Here is a 21,663-nt window from a genome sequence, read left to right as displayed (position 1 = left end):
GAACGGTCAGGAATTTCAAGGGAACTAATAAAAAAAAATCAAATGAAGGTGGTGTAGCTGTACCAGATCTAAAACTATATCATAATGCAATGGTCATAAAAACCATTTGGTACTGGAGAAGAAATAGACTAGTTGATCAGTGGAATAGATTAGGTTCACAGGACAAAATAGTCAATAACTATAGCAATCTAGTGTTTTACAAACCAAAAGAATCCAGCTTTTGGATAAGAATGCATTGACAAAATCTGTTAGGAAAATTGGAAACTAGTATGGCAGAAACTAGTAATTGTCCCACACTTAACACAATATACCAAGATAAAGTCAAAATGGGTTCATCATCTAGACATCAAGAATGATCTTATAAATAAATTAGAAGAATATAGGATAGTTTACTTCTCATATCTGTGGAAGAGGAAGGAATTTGTGACCAAAGAACTAGAGATCATTATTGATCACAAAATAGATGATTTTGATTATATTAAGTTAAAAAGATTTTGTACACACAAAACTAATGCAAACAAGATTAGAAGGGAAGCACTAAACTGGGAAAATACTTTAGATTTAAAGGTTCTGATAACGGCCTTATTTCTAAATTATATAGAGCAATGACTCAAATTTTTAAGAAATCAAGCCATTCTCTAATTGATAAATGGTCATAGGATATGATTAGGCTTTTCTTTCTTTTTTTTTTCTTTTAATAGCTTTTTATTTACAAGTTATATGCATGGATAATTTTACAGCATTGACAATTGCCAAACCTTTTGTTCCAATTTTTCCCCTCCTTCCCCCCACCCCTGCCCCTAGATGGCAGGATGACCAACACATGTTAAATACATTAGAGGGTAAATTAAATACAAAATACGTATACATGTCCAAACCATTATTTTGCTCTACAAAAAGAATCAGACTCCAAAATATTGTACAGTTAGCCTGTGAAGGAAATCAAAAATGCAGGTAGGCAAAAATATAGGAATTGGGAATTTGATGTAATGGATCTTAGTCATCTCCCGGAGTTCTTTTGCTGGGTGTAGTTGGTTCAGTTCATTACTGCTCCATTGGAACTGATTTGGTTCATCTCATTGCTGAGAATGTCCAGGTCCATCAGAATTTATCATCATATAGTATTGTTGTTGAAGTATATAATGATCTCTTGGTCCTGCTCATTTCACTCAGCATCAGTTCATGTAAGTCTTTCCTGGTCTTTCTGAAATCATCCTGTTAGTCGTTTCTTACTGAACAATAATATTCCATATTATTCATATACCATAATTTATTCAGCCATTCTCCAATTGATGGGTATCTACTCAGTTTCCAGTTTCTGGCCACTACAAAAAGGGCTCAGGCAATTTTCAAATGAAAAAATCAAAACTATATATAGTCATATGAAAAGGTGTTTCAAATCACTATTGATCAGAGAAATTCAAATCAAGACAGCTCTGAGATACCACTACTCACCTGTCAGATTGGTGAAGATTACAGGAATAGATAATGACAAATGTTAGAGGACTTGTGGGAAATCTATGGCACTGACACATTGTGGTGGAATTGTGAACGAATCCAACCATTCTGGAGAGCAATTTGGAACTATTCCCAAAAATTTAGGAAAGGGACCTGTATGTGCAAACATATTTGTGCCAGTTCTTTTTGTAGTGGAAGAAGTTGGAAACTGAATGGATGCTCATCAATCAGAGGATGACTGAATACATTGTGGTATATGAATGTTATGGAATTTTGTTTTTCTGTAAGAAATGACCAGCAGGATGATTTCAGACAGGCTTGGAGAGACTTGCATGAATTGATATTGAGTGAAATGAACAGAACCAGGAGATTATTATTCATAGCAACAACAAAATTATACGATGATCAATTCTGATCGATGTAGCTCTCTTCAACAAAGAGATGATTCAAACCAGTTCCAATTGTTCAGTAATTAAGAGAGTCAGCTACACCCAAAGAGAAAACTATGGGAAATGAGTATGGACCACAAGATAGTATTTCCACTCTTTCTATTGTTGTTTGCTTGTGTTATTGTTTTATTCACAGGTTTTTTCTTTCTTTCTAGATGTGATTTTTCTTGTGCAGAAAGATAACTGTATAAATATGTATACATATATTGGATTTAACATATACTTTAACATATTTAACATGTATTAGGCTACTTGCTATCTAGAGGAGGGGATGGGGGGAAGGAAGGGAAAAGTTGGAATAGAAGGTTTTGCAAGGGTCAGCGTTGAAACATTACCCATGCATAGGTTTTGTAAATAAAAAACTAAAATAATAAATCTTAAAAAAGACTAATAAATAAATGTGTTGCTTATAAACAAATATTGTAGGATTGTAGCTTTTAATCCAGTCTGCTATTCACTTTCATTTTATGGGAGAGTTCATCCCATTCAAAGGTATCATAACTAGTTCTTATTTCCTGGCATCTTTTTTACTCTATGTTAGGCTTTTCTCTTTGCTTTCCCCCTTCCCTCCTCCCAAGTATATTACTTCTGATGCCCTCCTTTTTCAAATAGCCAACACCCTTTAGAGCCCTTTCCCCTTTTTAACATCTTCCCCTAATATTTCTGTTTTCCCTTCTATTAGTCTTTCCTTTTCTTTTCCCCCTTTCTCCTCCCACTTCCATATAAGGTGAAACAACTTTGTCTGTGAAACAAAATATGTCTGATATTCTCCCTTTGAAACAAATGTGTTGAGTATAAGATTCACACAATGTTCATTCACCATCCTTTTTCCTTCAATTATAATAGGTCTTCTTTGACTCTTAATAAGATGTGATTTCCATTACTTTACCTCCTTTTTTGTTTTTCCAGTACTATTCCCTCTTTTTCATACTATCATAATAAAATCAAATTATACTTGCACTTTATAAGTATACCCATACGAGTAATATAGTTGTAAATTTTCTTTCCTTTTTACCTGTATATGCTTCTCCTGAGTTCTGTGTTTTGAGATCCAAATTTTTGTTCACTTCTGATCTTTTCATTAGAAATAGATGAAATTCACCTATATCATCTAATGTCTATCTTCTGCCCTGAAAGATAATGCTCATTTTAGCTGGATAATTTATTCTTGATTGTAATCCACATTCATTTGCCTTTCAGAATATCAGATTATAGGCCCTTTGATCCTTAAAGGTGGAAGCTGCTAGTTCCTGGATAATTTTAATTGTGATTCCTTGGTATTTACATTATTTCTTTCTGGTGCTTGCAATATATTTTCCTTGGTGCAATAGTTCTGAAATTTAGCCACAATATTCCTTAGGGTTTAAAATTGGATTCTCTTTCAAGAGGTGAATGGTGGATTCTTTTGAAGGCTACTTTATCTTCTGATTCTAAAATATCAGGGCAGTTTTCTTTTATGATTTCCTGTAAGATAATGTCTAGGTTCATTTTTTTTTTCTATCATGGCTTTCAGGAAGTCTAATAATCCTTAGATTGTATCTCCTATATCTATTTTCTAGATAAGTTGTTTTTCCTAGGAGAAATTTCATGTTTTCTTCTATTTTTTTCATTCTTTTGGTTTTGTTTGACTGATTCTTGAAATCTTATTGAGTCATTCACTTCCATTTGTTCATTTCTAAGTTTTAGTGCATTATGTTCCTCAGTTACTTTTTTTTAGCTTTTTGTATTTGTATTTATATTTTATTCATTGCATTTTTTCCATTCCATTTGGCTTTTCAATGAATTTGTATCTTTTTCATATCTATTTTGTAATGAGGTATATGCTTTTTCCATTTCATTAAATCTATTTTGAAGGGAGTTATATGCTATTCCCACCCTTTCTTGTAAAGATCTCATTTCCTTTCCTCCTTATTCTTCTAACTCTCTTTTAAGATCTTTTATGCCATCTTCCAAAAATGCCTTTTGAAAAGGGGACTAGCTCCTATCTCCCTTTGGGGCTTCATCTTGAGTTGATTTCCCTTTAGGAACCTCAAAATTTGAAATCTGTTCTCTCTCTCTCCATAGAAACTGTATATGGTGAGAGTTATTTTTGGGTTTTTTTGCTAATTTTTTTAAAGCTTGAGGTATTATTTTAACTAAAAGGAACCATAATCACTTTAGTTTGCTCTGGCATAATTCTGTTGAATGCTTTCTCCTCCTGGGTAACTGGGGCTAGGTCCTGAGTTCTTCCTGAACTCAGTGGTTTACAAGTTGCTTTTGTAGCAAATCTGACAAACCACCTGCTTGCAACCAGGAGAGAGTAGCCTAATAAGGCTCATAGAAGATTCCCAGGTGAGTGGAAGCTACAATGCTCTGATCCCCACTCCAGCTTTTTTCCTAGGTCTCCCTGTGTTATGGTTTGGGCTTGGCAAACTGACCCCTTGTCCATTTTAAACAGATCTGTTCTGAAGTTCTTCCAAGGTATCTTATTCTGGGAATGTGTTGTACTCCAAATATTTGTGTCTCTTTTTTATTTTTTTTTACTACAAAACCAGTTTAAAGGCTTAATCTGCTGTTGGTTTGAGAGAAGGTCAGAGAAGGTCACAGCAAGTCATGTCTTCTCTCTGCCATCTTGGTTCTCCCCCCTCCCCCAATCTTTCTAAGAACCAACTTCCATTGTACAATACAATCTGACCTTCTCTTGAAGATAGTATAGTAAGATACTTAAATCTTATATTTTCAACTTAGTTTCTAAATATCTCTGGGTGATACTGTAACATTCAGAATAGCATCTCTGTTGTAAATAAAGACAGGGGTTACAAACATTTCTTGCTTCTATTCTGTCACTATATTTCCCAAGATCTTTCTGCTTACAATGAATGAAGATTTAAAATTGAAAGAGTATTTTATGATTATCTAATAAAAGATGGATGAAATAAGCATATGACTACTTGAGATGGTAACACATAATTTTCAAGGGTATACAAAGATACAACTCACAATGTGTAGCCTTTAGAATTCTTTAAAAAATTCATTGTCAGACATATTGAACTAATTCTACAGGGAGAAATATACCTAATAATCATGGGAAAAGTTTGGGTAATTCAAGACATAAAAGAAGCACTGTAACACCAATATCTAATTTGTACTGATACAGGATATTTAAAATTCCAACAGAAAGTAGAACTATCCTTATTGTTTCTTATAAAGTATTTTCCATCACTGAACTACAAGGCAGAAGAAATCTTGATCATCCAAAGATAATCTCTTCCTTTGGACAAAAAAAAATATATTTTCATCATTCCTAACTGGTAAATTCTGATAATACCTTAGTTTAAAGAATTACTCATTTGATTTTAACTAGAAACATGTATTTTTCAGAATATAATAAATCATTTTCCCCTTTTCAAATATAATGCCTTTGATGTTTTTAGATTTTAACACAGTGATCTGAAAAGTAGCATATTTCCAGAACAAGGCAAGCTGAACTTGGAGTCTATACCTTGACATTTCATTTAATCCTTCATTGAAAGTTCTTTTTCTATAGACTGTCTTAGCGGCGTGACTTGTGTATATATTGATGCTTTGGGGTGGGAAGGGAAGATAGAGGGACATGCAAAAATACGTGTGTGTGTGTGTGTGTGTGTGTGTCTAACACAGAGAGAAACAGAACAGAGACAGAAACAGAGAGACACAGAGACACAGAGTTTGCCATTTTGACTTACAACAAAAAGCATCACTTTGACTTACAACAGAATTCCCAAACTCATTTTTTTCCAGCACTATATTTCTAACTAGATTTATCTCTATTAAAATTATAGATAGTGGACTCTACTGGGTCTTTTCTATAAACCTCATATGAGAAAAATTAAATTATTATTATTTTTTTAACTATATGAAGAGTTAGCTGTGTAGAAACTAAATGGCATATGTACTGACATTCTCATCTTGAAAACTTTTGTAGTCCTTTTATAGGATTTCTACAAAGTTATTAAAGTCCAATTAATTTTAAAATGCATACAATAGGTCTATTGAGTACCAAAAATCCTGTGGTAGTAAAATTCATTACTTCAAAATTCAAAATTACTTCAAAAGAGTAGCTTACTAAATTTCTGAACCCCAAGCATTTTATGGAAAGCCCCCATTGTTGACTATAAAATAAATCCATCTCCATGGAAGGGTATTCTATTTTTTGTGATCCTGTAATTTAAGGGAAGTTTTTTGTGATATAGTTGCTATTTCCTTTAAGCAATACAAACACAAGTTATATATATATAAATCCAATCATATTTTATATGTATTATAGAAATTTGCTATATAAAGTAATGATAGGAGAGTATTTTTAAAGAAAGAATAAGAAAATTATATATATGTGTGTGTGTATTTATATTCTTCCATATCTAGATTTCCACAAATAGCCATTCTCTGAGTTATTATCACAATATAGTCAGTAATGTGCATGTTGCCTCCATTTCCACTTACCTCAAGTAATTCTTTGTCTTTTTATCAATTATATGGCATAATACATATCAAAGAGGGGGTAGGAGAGACAAAGAAGAAAGAGAGAGAGACAGAGAGAGCAACAGAGAGAGACAGAGAGAGAGAGAGAGAGAGAGAGAGAGAGAGAGAGAGAGAGGGAGGAGACATGACTTTAGATACAAAAGATGTAATTTCCAATTTTGCCTCTGATGTTAGTATATTACCTTTATTACCTTAAGCAAGTAATAGCTTCAGAATGTTAACCTATAAAATGAGGGGATTTGAATTCCATTGCCTCTCAGGGCCCTTTCCACTATGGAATTATGATTCTGATTATTCCTCGATTTGTTCCTACAAAGAATTGAACTATCTTGAATAAAAATGTAACCTAATTTTTTCTTCCCCACAAGCTCCCAGAGCTGTTGTCAACATTCCATCTGGTCCCTTTTTGTCTTGTCTTTAATAAAGCAGTGACTGCTACTTCAGTAAAAAAAAAAAAAAAAAAAAAAAAGTTCCATATCTCTTTCCCTTTCTCTTCATTTACTTGCCTGAAGAAAATATGTCTCTCTCTTCTTCCATGATCCCACAAACAATACTAATATTTACTAAAGAGTATGAGAATATAGATAATGATACATTTATCAATATTTTTTAAAATACATTAAAGTTGAAATTAGATATAACATGGGAATAATGTCCTCAACCTCAATAATATTTGAAATTATACATTAATTTATTTCAAAATCTTCAAAATTGTTCCCATGTCTCTCCTTGTCTAATTAAATCTGCTTTTTCTCAAATATTCTCCAGCAATATTTTTAATATTCTTACTTGATTTTAATTTTTTTACTCTTTAAACTATTAACATATCAGTCTTATTTTATAGTATTTTTATAATTACACACTTATAATGGCATATTCATAGATGTCTCATTGTGGCATGGGGATGACGAAACCATGAAAATGGAAGTAAGTCCCTAACAAGCTGAAGTAAGTGTAAATGTGCCCCCAGCTGGTGACTTATTGGTTTTAGAGTCATAAAAAACTGGGTTTAAATCAAATTTCAGACACTTTCTAGGTGTGTGATCCTGAGCAATTCACTTAACCTCTGATTGCCTGACTAAAGGATCTACTGGATTTACTGGAAAAGGAAATAGCAAATTACATCAGTATCTTTGCCAAGAAAATCCTACGGACAATTGATTCACAGAGTCATAAATTTGTTTAAAGTAGTTACTGTTAGGTTCCATTTCCTCTTAAAAATAGACTTTTATTTTCAAAATATATGCAAAAAAATTTTTAAATATTTACCCTTACAAGATCTTGTGTTCTAAATCTTTCTCCTTCCCTTCCCCCAATATCCCCAGACAGCAGTTAATTCAATATATATTAAAATGTACAGTTCTTCCCTACATATTTCCACATTTACCATGCTGCAAAAAAAATCAGACCCAAAAGAAAATTAAAAGCAAGCAAACAATAGAAAAGGTGAAAGTAATATGTTGTCATCCAAATTTAGTCTTGACAGTTCTTTTTCTGGATATAGATGGCTTTCTCCATCACAAGTCTATTGGAATTTGGGCCCTATCTTCAATGAAGAATCCTGCAAATTCTACCTACAAAGTGCCAGGAATAAACATGAGTAATTCAAAAAGTAAATTAATAAAAGTAACATAGTAATTATTAAAGCATTTTTTTTGCTATCTTTCTGATTTTCCATTTGGTCTAATACAAATTTGCCAGTATAATTGATCATTATTTATGAGCATCATCTACAAACTTGATTATCCTTTTCAGTCTCTTTTTATTCGATTTTGTATCCCACAGGATTATATATTCAATAATGATTGTATCTAGCAGAGAGTAACATTTTTTTCCTTACTTTAATCTTAAACTTCCTTATTTTTCCTTGACTATCTTCTCTCATTGAACATCTCACTCTCCCTTTACACAGATTACCACTTCCCTAAACTACTGTCCTGGTTGTTTTTCTATATTACAAAGGTAGAATGTCATGAGCAAGGACATCAATAAAAGAATGTCTTTAGAAAATTACAAATAGTCTAGTTTGGTTAAAGTACAGGAAGAGGAAGAAAGGAAGGTTTGAAAGGTATATTGTGAGAGTGAGGCCCAGCATGCTTTTTTATAATTTCCAATTTTATCAAATCACAAAACTGCAGAGTTAGGAGATAACCAATTTATTATCTAATTCAGTTCTTGCATGTAAAAAAAACTATTTAGAACATTCTAAAAAAAAATTCCATTTTACCTGAAGTTATTATTTCCCTATTCCCAAATCAAATGCCCAAATAAACTTATAATGTCCTCAAGACAGGGTTTCAGTCTATTGGTACATATTGCAACTTACCTGTGTTTAACCATTCTGTGTGGCTCTTGTCCACATCCTTTTAAAAAGATAACATGTTATCTACCAAATTGCTAAAGGTTTTTAACTACTTTAGTATTTCATGTGATATTTAAACTATTTCCTTATCATTTTTCTTCTTATCATACAATTTCATGATGATGGTCTTTAGTCTTAATTATTTTTAAGTTCTTTGTTGATTATATGTTGTAGTCTATTCATACCCACTGTTTGCCTCCAATGTCCCCCAGGTGATACTTATTTCCATTCACATCAGTTCAAAATTTGCTCTCCCAAAAATATTTCTCCTAATTCTGTCATCTAGGCTGACATAGATCAAGTCTATTGCCACTATTTTATAGGTGAGCAAAGGTTAATGGATCAATATTTTCAAATATTCTTTCTGCTCCTCACTGTTGAATGTAGTGACATAAGACACACATCAACTAAAAACTAGTAAAACAATTAGTTATAACACCTTCAGATTTAGGACTGGTAGAATCAATCAATCAGCCAGTCAATATTCACTGAGATTTTACAATGTACAAAATGACATTATATGTAAAGGAGAAATCACTCACACACATATCTATATGCATGCATACATACATATGTATACAGATATGTCTGTATATATTCATATGAACATATACACACAGATATACTCATGCATTAGCCAAAAAGAGGAGCCAGATAAATAGCAGCTGGGAATTAATTTAGTCTTCAATTATTTTAATTTATGAGAAAATGCTGAAGCATACCATTTGGGGGAAGAGCAAACAGTGAGAGAAGCCTGGCAAGAGGAAGGAAGAAAACACAAAGCTAGGCGAGTAGCAGGAGTTATGGGACAAGGCCACGGGGATCTAGTGACGCTAACTTTGAGAGTTGGCCCTGTTTGGTTATCTCTTAGATGTGATGTGTGGAAATGAGGCATCAGCTTGTATATTTATACCCTGCAATGTCTTGGAACCAGAGAAATGTAATTCGATCAGATTCAATTCATTTAAACTCAGGAAAAGGTTAGTAGATTAAGAGCTAGGTTCAGGAATATATGCATAATTGAACTAATAAAAATCAAAACAACTAAGAAAAACAGAAAACAAAATATTCTTGTAAAAACTCCATAAGCTTGTCTGACATACCAATGTCAGTTTCACTTGACTGAATTGAGGCTATGGAAGGATGCAGTATAAAGAAGGGAAATGCAACATAACAACTTTTGACTTAATAAGTGAAATTAAAAAAAAGACAATTGAAATTGAACCAGTCTTGCTGTGACCTTCAGATGTTTCTTCTAACTTAAATGTTAATATCAGGATCCTATAGCTGTTGGATTTGAGCCAAATCTAGATGCAACCATGAATGTTTTGAGATATGATAGAAAAAAGCAGCAATCAGGAGTTATAGAAGTGAACAGAGGAAATATCAGAGTGGAGTCAAAAGAAGATCTGAATTAGTATGAGCAGAATGTGAAAGGGAAGTATATTATATATGAAGTTCTGAGGAAAGAGCCAAAGGACTACTGATCTAGAAATAGAGAGCCATAAATAGATATGTGTATGTATATATGTTCCATACATGTATACATGCACACATTATACACACATGTGTATATGTTTTCATGTGTGTGTGTGTGTGCGCGCACACAAATGTGGAGTGGGGATGAAAAAGATTGTCCAAAAATTCCCTTAATGTTATGAGCCCACCAAGTATACTACCTGCCTTGCATTTTGCCCTTTGCATTCATGTTTGAAGACTTAACACAAAGATGTAGATGATGAATACCTAATTCAAGTTTGTGAATGACAAAGAATTTCATTAATTTGCCACTAACAAGAACTTGGTGAGTCATTTAAAAGTGGGGGAAAAAAAAAACTCTGTTCCCATCTCTATTTTATTTTGATCTGCAGGTTCCATTAAGAAGTTTGGGATTTTTTATAATGGGATAGGGATAGGGCAAACTTTGTCAGTATTTTAATAGTTATACATATGGCCTTTTAGGTATGAGCAAAATCTAGATTCAGGTAGTAAATGCAATTAGAGAAAGAGAGGAAAAGGTAGCAATTAGGAATTGAGGCAAGAACCAAAGCAGGATAAAGTGAAATGTGTTCTTGTGTTCATTTGACAAGGCAAAGTGACTCCCAGACTATCCATATAACTCTAACTTTTCAACTTTCCTGTACCTTCAAATCCCTCTGTGCTTAGAAGGCTGAGCAAAAATCTGGTTTGAATTTAGATATAAATTAAAGCATGAAGTGCTAAATGACAGTTGAATTCAATCTTTATGGATACTTCTATTTTGTTCTATTTTATTACTACAATTAAACATTCATTTTAGAACTCATGGAGGATTCAGTCATTAAAAAGCAAAGTGGGATTGTGACATAGGGTCGAAGTTTTCTTAGAATAAGATAGGATGATGGCTTATTAGCCATAATTTGAGTAATCCTCCACCAGTTCCTAGATAACAAAAGTAATACTACTCACAAAAAGGTAGAGCTATGGGCCTGAGACATCATTACTCTTGATTTCAGAAGGATTTTGTTAATTAACCTAGAATATATTGTGGGGACACATGGAGATGACCACTTGAAAGATATCAACTGCTCAGGTCTTAGTACTGGCTACAATATACTCTTGCTGATACATCATGGCAAAAGGAAACATCTGAGTTTATTTGGCAACTCAGCTTTGTAAGGAGAAGGAGAAAGATCAAAACAAAAAGAAAAAAAAAAAGACCTAAAAGATATTACCATTTCTTTGACATATCCCAATTTAAGGCTGAGAGTGACCTAAAGGACAATGTTAGCATAGGAAAAGTAACTCAAGTTCCTTAATTCTTTGAATAAATTTTCAGTTTAATTCAACAAAATTTATTCATTAAAGGCTCCTATGTGCAATTTAGAAGTAAGGGGGTGACAGGTGAGGGATGGGAGTGAGGGTATCTGTCATCAAGCCAAGAAGACAGAGAAAATACAAGGACTCACCTGAACTCTCTCAAATTCCCATCTTAAAAACTCTAAAATGATCCCTCAAAATTAATTATTTAGGAGCAGAACCAAAAAAAACTATAGAATAAAATAATTTTCCAGCCCAAGACAACTTAAAATGTCACTAAGAAAGGTCTCTTACATAGAATCCAGCTCAGGAAATGCCCAGGAAGAAAGAAACAATCCTTGGAGTAGATGTTATTGATAGTGTTTACTTCCAAAGTTCTCAACCTACAGACTTTAAGAGTATAGGAATACTGGTCAGAAGATGATTACAGGGGACCTTTTGCTGGCACTAGATGCAGGACTCTGTTTCATTATTCACATGTGGACTCAGGTCACATTATGGGGTCCAGGGGAAGTTTCAGGGGAAGGAGGAACATTATCACATAGAGATTATAGCTGTAGAGGAGTAGGACCTCGCCATAGTTCTAGTTGAAAAAGAAAGCTTATGGTTGCTCACAGACCAGAGTACAGACCAGGAGAGTAATAAACCTCTCCTTAGATCTTATCCTTTTGGAAGAAATGTAATTTTTTAAAAAAATTTTATTAAACATTTTTATTTACAAAATATATGCATGGTTTATTTTTCAACATTGACCCTTGTCAAACTTTTTGTTCCAAATTTTCCCCTCCTTCCACCTACCCCTCCCCTAGCTGGCAGGTAGTCTGATATATGTTAAATATGTTAAACTATATGTTAAATCCAATATATGTATACATATGTATATAGTTATCTTGCTGTACAAGAAAAATCAGATCAAGAAAGAAGAAAAAACTGAGAAAAAAATGCAAGCAAATAACAACAGATAAAGTGAGAATGCTATGTTGTGGTCCATACTCAAAGAATTGAAAATGTATAAATTCTCAGGATAAGCTCTGAAAACAATTGAAAAAAACAACAACAACCTGGAGCTTGAGATGATGCCCCCTTCACCCTAGAAGGAAAGCCCAATTTTAACATAGTAAATGCAACAAAAAAGAACAATAATAGAATGTTACCATGTTGACAGGAAAAATCAAAACACAAACTCACTTAGAAAACTACCACTTAGAAAATTGTGAATTGGTCTCAGGACCAAAAAATAATTCTTACAACAGCTTAAATAGAACCAGCAAGGATTTATGCTCACTGGGTACCCTCCTGAATTGAACCAAACTTAGGTGGCTAATTTTGGAAAACTGAAGAAGATATGCCTAATGCAGCACTGTATCATAAAATGATAGATATTAAAGGTCGTAGATATAGAAAAAAAAGTCTAAAGCCAGACAGCCTAACTCAATCAAACAACTGAGGAAGAAAGGCTTAAGGCAGTGAAGTAATTTAGGCCAAATGGGGAAAGCATGTTGCTTAAGATTCATAACCTACAGTGTTTCATCCTTTTTCTTTTATCCTTTCTCTACATAACTGCCCATCTATCTAATTTCAGATATCTTGCTTGTGAATTCAAAATTTAATAGCTATATAGTCTTTCCTCTTTTTAAACCTTTTAAACATTGGTACAACATTGAATCCTTCGGCATATGCCTTTGTTTATGTACATATTTATCTCTAGATATATGGAACTCTTGTATTTTTCTTCTTTGCCAATGATGAAACCTAGTATGACAGATGACATCTCCTCTAATGGAAAAAAAATTCATATCTTCTCGACCTATGCTTGAATCAGAACAAATACACCGAGATTCAGATATACTTCACTTTATGTTGAGAATAAAATATTATTGGTGTCAATTTTTAATATTATTGTCATCATGCTTTTCAATAGTGTTTATTTCTAATCATTTACTAAAATAGTCATCTTTGTAAGTTATCCCATTTTGAATTGATTGGGGCAAAAGTTCAGGGATGTAGCAGTCACTGATACAGGACTATCTTGTGGTACTCTGTAAATTTCTCTTCACTGAACAGGAATTTAAAATTTTGACTTAGACTTCAATGCTGATTCTTTTTGTTGATGTAATGAATTTTCTGTAGGTTAGGGACAAGTGAGTAGTCATTTGCCACCCACAAAAATACTGAATGTCACCAGAAAATGCAGCTCTTGGCTAAAAATATTATTACTATAACTTAAATTTTAATATAGTGATGTCCTGATTATTCAACAAGTCCCCATACATGCTCAGGTATTCATGATTCTTTTTGTGATAGGAATGAACCAGAAATATATTGATTGGAAAATATCTTAACAAATTGTTATACATGATTATTATAAAATAACACTGTGCTATAAGAAATGATAAACATAAAGAGTTCAAAAAGTAAGGGAAAACATAAACTGATACAGAATGAATCAGAACCATGAAAGTATAAGACATTATCACACAATGTAAATAGAAGGGATAACAAAATGGATTTGAATGCTATATAATTATATTAATCCTGACCATTTCTAAAGAAGGGTTGAGAAAAAGAAGAAGCCTTCTTTCTATAGATAGAGAAAGGAATATAGCTATAAAATTTTTGTATCTGTATTCAGATATAATTGATTGTATTTCTATGCAGACATAATTTTTAAAAAGAGTTAAAAAGAAGGAAGGAAGAAGTAAGGAAGGGAGGGAGGAAGGAAGGAAGAGAGGAAGGAAGGGATGGAAGGAAGGAAGGAAGGAAGGAAGGAAGGAAGGAAGGAAGGGAGATAGAGAAGGAGGGAAGAAGGAAAAAAGGAAGGAAGGGAAGGAAGAAGTAAGGAAGGGAGGGAGGAAGGAAGGAAGAGAGGAAGGAAGGGATGGAAGGAAGGAAGGAAGGAAGGAAGGAAGGAAGGAAGGAAGAATGGAAAGGAAGGAAGATATTTATTGTCATATGATCTGAGTTTCAAATACATTCAACTTCAATAACCACTGGGAAAACTGAAAAACAGTCTGGCAGAAACTTAGATCAACATTTCAAACAGTATACCAAGATAAGGTCAAAATGCATACACAATTAATACCTAAAAGGTGATTACATGAGCAATTTAAGAAAACATGACATAATTTATCTGTCAGATTTAGGTATAAGGAAGAATTTAGGATCAAAAAAAGGTAAAAGGAGCATAACAAAAGATAAAATAGGTAATTCTGTTTATATAAAATTTAAATTTTTGTATAAACAAAACCAATGCAAATAAAAGTATAAGAAAAGCAGAATACTGGGGGGATTTGCAAAAAGTATCTCTGAAAAGGGTATATTTCTTGAACATACAGAGAGAGAGAGAGAGAGAGAGAGAGAGAGAGAGAATTGAGTCAAATTTATAAAAAATGCAAGTCATTCACCAATTGACAAATGATCAAAGTATATGAAGAAGCAGATTTCAAAGAAATCAAAGCTAATTATATTCATGAAAAATGTTCTAAATCACTATTGATTAGAGAAATGAAAATTAAAACTATTATAAAATACCACTTCACCCCTCTCAAATTGGCTAATATGACCAAAAAAAAAAAAAAAAAAAAAAGCAAAACAAAGAAATGTATTTGGAATTAAATATGGAAAAATTTTAAGACTAGTACACTATTAATGGAGTTGTGAACTAATTTAACCATTTTGGAGAACAAATTTGTTACTATACACTCTCAAAGAAAATTTTATATAAATATCTTCCTTAACAATGTGTTTCTAGGCTTTACTGAGACATTTTGAGGGACTATACTATCATTAACACAAATTCAATCTGTCTAAAATTAGACTCATCATCTTCCCTATAGATTAACAGTCTTCTGGCTTCCATATTTCTGGTAATAACACCAATATTTTCATTGTAGTACACTTGATATCCCTGATTCTGATTTGCCTTTATATTGCTTAGCCAATAGAACCAATTAGTTAAATATTTCTTATTATTTATTCAAAATCACTTATACTTTTGCATTCCTTTTTATTCCTATTGTCAGCACTCTGATTTAGGTCTTTATTGATTAATATCAATAAGAGTGAAAGAAGTCCATAATATATCTTCCACCTTCAAAGTGGTTTTTTTTTTGCTTCAATCCCAATCTATATATTTCTGAAAAATTAACTTTCTCATGTTTTGATAATTTTCAATAGTTTACTACTGCCTACATGATGAGGTCCAAACCTCTTAATTTAAAATTAAAAACTTTCCTCAATTTCATTTCAACCTAATATTCAAGTATGAACTAAAATCATTTTTCTATACATATTCAATATTATTGACAAACTTTTTCAACATTTCATAGTTGCATTTTTTACTTTTGTGACCACCACGGCATAATGGATATAGAACTGCCATAAGATATATGAAGATCAAAAGTCCTATTTCTGACACATAATAGTTGTGTAACCCTAAATAAATAATTTAATCTCTTATTAGTATTGCAATGCTCTAAAACTGTAAATTATAGATGTGGTTCCATCTTGAATTGATAGTGGGAATTTCCTTACCTGAGAGGTTCCTATATCAATTACATCAGAGGGCCAGTCCTTTCCCCGTTTTATTCTTGTACTATAATTGTTCCCCCCATGTTAGATCTCACTTCTTTTAACTGGAATGATCAAAGAAATATTATAAAAAAATCTCCCTAACATCTGAACTGCTGAACAACTCCTAAAACACTCATATGACATAAGTAATATGAGTTATTTGTGTACATCTTTTAGCATATTACCTAATAGTCAGATATGTGTGTGTGCATACACACACACACACACATACATACCTATATAGTTTTACTACGTTGCCTAATAGTCAAATATATGATTTGTCCCAGTTTTATATCAAGCATCATTTTAATAATCAAATTCACAGTTCTTTCATCATACATCATAACTTTTAGATTGTAATATTTGGAAGATAAGTTAAATAGAATTCATGGGAAGCAGTATGTGATATAATAAAAACATATCAGTAGTCACAAGTAGCATTACTCTCAGCCCTTTATAAGGTCTTGATTTAGAGTATCATGATACCACAGAATCTCAAACATAACCATAGCATTGACAATAAAAATCAAATAATATTTTTATATGAAATTAAGTCCTTTCTACATGTAATAAGTAGTAATCCATTCTGGATGCATTTGAATATTGCTGATGAAGGAGAATTAATTACTTTTCAAAGCAAACCATTCCACCTTATGATGTCCTAAACATTAGAATATTTTTTCTTTTTTAAGACTATTTATTTATTTTAATATACATTGTATTATGTATCGTGTTGGGAGAGAAAAATCAGGACAAAAAGGAAAGACCATGGGAGAGAATAAAAAAACAGAAAAATAAAGAAGTGAATATAGTATGTATTAATTTGCATTCAATCTACATAGTTCTTTTTCTGGATGCAGATGGAATTTTCTGTCTAAGATCTATTGAGATTGCTTTGGAACACTAAAACCCTGACAAGAGCTAGGTCTTTCAAAGCTGTTCATCAAACATTATTGCTGTTATTGTGTACAGTGTATTTCTGGTTCTTCTTGTTTCACTCAGCATCATTCTTCAGGTAAATTTTCCAGGCCTTTCTAATGTCAGCTTGTTCTTCATTTTTAAGGAACAATAATATGCCATTACCTTCATATACCACAGTTTATTTAGCCATTCCCCAATTTATGGGCATCTACTCATTTGCCAATTCTTTGTTATTACAAAAGAGCTGTTACAAACAATTTTGAACATGTAGGTCTTTTCTTCTCCTTCATTGATTTCTCTAGGATACAGACCCAGTTGCAGCACTACTGAGTCAAAGGGTATACACAGTTTGATAACTTTATGGGCTTAGTTCCTGATTTCATTATCTTTTCATTTTCATTATCTTTTCTTGTCATCTTAGCCCATTTGAGAATTGTGAGCTGGTACATCAAAGCTATTTTAATTTGCATTTCTCTAATCAATAGAGATTTAGAGCATTTTTTTCTTATGACTTGAAATGGCTTTATTTTCTTCATCTGAAAATTGTCTGTTCATATCCTTTGACCACTTATCAACTGGGGAATGACTGTTTATTCTTATAAATTTAACACAATTCTTTACATATTTTAGAAATAAGATGTTTATCAGAAAAAAATGGCTGTTAAGATTTTCCCCAACTTTGTACTTTCCTTTTAATCGTGTTTCTGTTGATTTTGTTTGTGCAGAAACTTTTCAATTTAATGTGATCAAAGTTACCCATTTTGCCATTAATAATGTTTTCTAATTCTTCTTTGGTCATAAATTCCTCCCTTTTCCAAAAATCTGATAGGTAAATTATCCCTTGCTTTCCTAATTTGTGTTAAAGTATCATCCTTTTATGCCCACATAACATATCCCTTTTAACCTTATTTTGGTATGGACTCTAACATGTCATTCTGTGCTGAGTTTCTGACATATTATTTTCTAGATTTCCAAACAATTTTTGTAAAATAGTGAGTTATTATTCCAAAATCTGGAGTGCAGGGGTTTATCAAACCCCTTGATTATTGTCTAACCCATCCCACTGTATTTCTTACTTCACTCTATTTCTTAGACAGTACAAAATAGTTCTGATGATTGGAACTTTGCAATATAGTTTTAGGCATGGTACTACTAAGTCACCATTCTTTGTATTTTTTTTTTATTAATGCCTTTCATATCCTTCACTTTTTGTTCTTTCAGATGAATTTTGTTATCATGGAATATCAGCAAAGAATAAGAGCTGCCTGGACAGATCATTATTATTTAAGCTAAATTTTTTAACAATTATGCTGAGTAAAGGCCTGGAGCGACTTACACGAACTGATGCTGAGTGAAATGAGCAGGACCAGGAGATCATTATATACTTCAACAACAATACTATATGATGACCAGTTCTGATGGACCTGGCCATCCTCAGCAACGAGATCAACTAAATCATTTCCAATGAAGCAGTAATGAACTGAACCAGCTACGCCCAGAGAAAGAACTATGGGTGATGACTAAAAACCATTACATTGAATTCCCAATCCCTATATTTATGCCCACCTGCATTTTTGATTTCCTTCACAAGCTAATTGTACAATATTTCAGAGTCGGATTCTTTTTGTACAGCAAAATAACGGTTTGGTCATGTATACTTATTGTGTATCTAATTTATATTTTAATATATTTAACATCTACTGGTCATCCTGCCATCTGGGGGAGGGGGTGGAGGGGTAAGAGGTGAAAAATTGGAACAAGAGGTTTGGCAATTGTTAATGCTGTAAAGTTACCCATGCATATAACCTGTAAATAAAAGGCTATTAAATAAAAAAAAATCTTTAAAAAAAAACAATTATGCTGAATAACATGATATGTGAAATGATATCAAATTTCTAAAAGATTTATTCCTTTAAGTAGTTTATACTATGTTAGAAGAAATAACAAGTAATTACATAAATATATACAAAATAAATAAAGAGTAATTGGAAGAGGAGGAGACACTAAAATCTGAGGGAAGCAAGAAAGTTATTAAACTGTAGGAGGTAGAATTAGGTTTGAATCTTAAAGGAAGCAAGAACTTCTATGACATGGAGATGACTGAAGAAAGAAGTCAGTGCAAAGACATGGAAGTAGAAGATAAGATTTAATCTATGAGAAAGAAACAGAAGGTAAAGTGCACAGGAATATAATATATATGAAGAAGAGTAATGTACAATAAAAAAAGATAGTAATACCAAAGCATATTATGAGCCTTTAAATGCCAAACAAAATAATTTCTACTTGATTCTAAAAGTAACATAAAACCAATGTGGGAGTTCATTGAACTTATTTTCTACTAAGTGAGGATTTCAAAAATCAGTCTAATAGTTATGTTGGAGATGGATTGGAAAGGGAAAGCTTTAAAATAGGAGACTACTTTAGAGGCTATTGTAATTGTCTGGGAAAGGGACAATAAGGACCTAAACTAACATGTTGTGAGAATGAAAAGAAAAAGATAGATAGAAAAGAAAGGAAAAGAAAGCAACTGTGGATGTAAAATTGGCAAAACCAGGCAATTGAGATATATATCAGGAAAATCTCAAAACTATATATCAAACCTCTTTCTTAAATTTAGATAACCTAAACAAATTTCAATTCTGAGGTACAGTTCTATCTCTCCAACCTTCCCCTGAAAATTTTCATTTGCAGGCAATTCAGGCTAATATTATTTCTGAGCCTTTCCAAGGTAGTCTCTGATGACTCTATATTTCCTTTCTGAAATTTTTTTAAAGTATATTTCTCTTTTTACCTTGATCTAAGACATGCCAACTCAAAATCATCATGTCCAAAATACAATTCATCATATGTCCTTCAATTTCCATAACTTTTGAACACTAACTCCAAATTTTCATTTACATAGATTAGGAACTTTAACATTATCTTTGACATTGTTCTCTCCCAAACCCCACTAGTTTTAAAACAACTCTAATTTAGAATATCTCTATTCTAAATTTAGTTTTTTAAGTTTTTTAAGTGGTCACTCTATATCTACTTGTGCTCTCTGGTCTAGTATAAAATCAATATCCCTATTTCTTAGATTATTTTCCCCCTTCCTCCAGAAAGGTAAATTCTAATTATACTATTCACATAATTCACAGTGTGGGTCCTACCATCAGGAGTCATGGATATATTGTGATTTAGTTAATTGCATGTTGCTTTCTGATAGTCCAACTGCAAGTTCAACTAGGGAAAAAAAAAACTGACTGTTCTTTAGCTCCTACACCAATGTTTCCAACTCCGAATTTGTATGCAACCTCTGGAACATTATGTAGTAGGGGCTTAGCCAAGACCTTCTGGGTTCCCACCTCTTCATTTTCTTTGCCTATACAGCTGCAAACCCTAGAGTGGAAAGTGCCCCTATAGTTTATAACACCCTGAGGAGTCAGTATTTCCATGCCCTCTGAAAGAAAATTAGTTTGTAAAACTGCTCTGACAAATGATTTAGCTAAAGAGTATTGTAGAAATGGGGCATGGGAGCAAAACAAAGAGCCTACAGAGATATGCAGAAGGAAGGAACAAGAGGTGGATAAAGAGGAAGGAGGGGAGAAGAAAGAGGAAAGAGAAAGAAGGAAAAGGGGAGAAAGAGATGGGTAAGGAGAGAACAGGAAGGACAAAATGATGAACACAAAGAGAAAGAAAGAGATTAAGGGTGATGAGAGAGACAGAGAGAGAGAGAGAGAGAGAGAGAGAGAGAGAGAGAGAGAGAGAGTTTTCTTATGTTGTTCTACAATCTATGTGAAACTCATAATGAATTATCTATCTCTTAGGAGCAAACTGTGGATAATTGAACTATAGTTTTGGGACCCAGAATCTTCATTTAATGATACTGAAACTTCAATGAAAAAGCCATTTTCATTAAAGAATATTGATTATGGTCTTGTTCTTTCCTGTACTTTGAACATCCTGGGAAAATTCAAAAGCTGTCTAACTGAATTCTGTATTGTGAACACACAAATTCAATATATCATTTGAAGGTTGGGGATTGAAGAACTCCTCAAATAAAGAAATTCTTTTTTTCTCTCTCTCTTTATAATCTCACAAATTATTTCACTAACCTGCATATAGTTTTTATTTTCCCCATTTAAATATAAAAAGACAATTTTCAACATTCCTTTTTAAAAGTTTGCATTTTAGGCCCAAAGGTATACAAAACTGGGCATACTCTTTGAACTAGCAGTGTCACTACTGAGTCTGCATTTCAAAGAGATCATAAATTGTTTGTAGCAGCCCTTGTTCTAGAAGCAAAGAACTGGAAATTGAGTGAATGCTCACCAGTTGGGCAATGGCTGAATAAATTATGGTTTATGAATGGTATGTAATATTGTTGTTACATAAGAAATGATTATCTGGATGATTTCAGAGAATCCTGAAGAAACTTACATGCACTGATGCTAAGTAAAGTGAGTAGAATCAAGAGAATAATGTACATGGCAACAGAAAGATTATCCAATGATCAATTCTGAAGGACATGCCTCTTTTCAACAATCCAATGATTTAAGGCAATGCCATTATACTTCTGATGGAAAATGTCACCCACATAGTAAAAGAGAAATATGTAGG

Source organism: Sarcophilus harrisii, chromosome 2 (assembly GCF_902635505.1).
Source record: "Sarcophilus harrisii chromosome 2, mSarHar1.11, whole genome shotgun sequence".
Taxonomy (NCBI): domain Eukaryota; kingdom Metazoa; phylum Chordata; class Mammalia; order Dasyuromorphia; family Dasyuridae; genus Sarcophilus; species Sarcophilus harrisii.
This window is presented reverse-complemented; position numbering follows the sequence as displayed.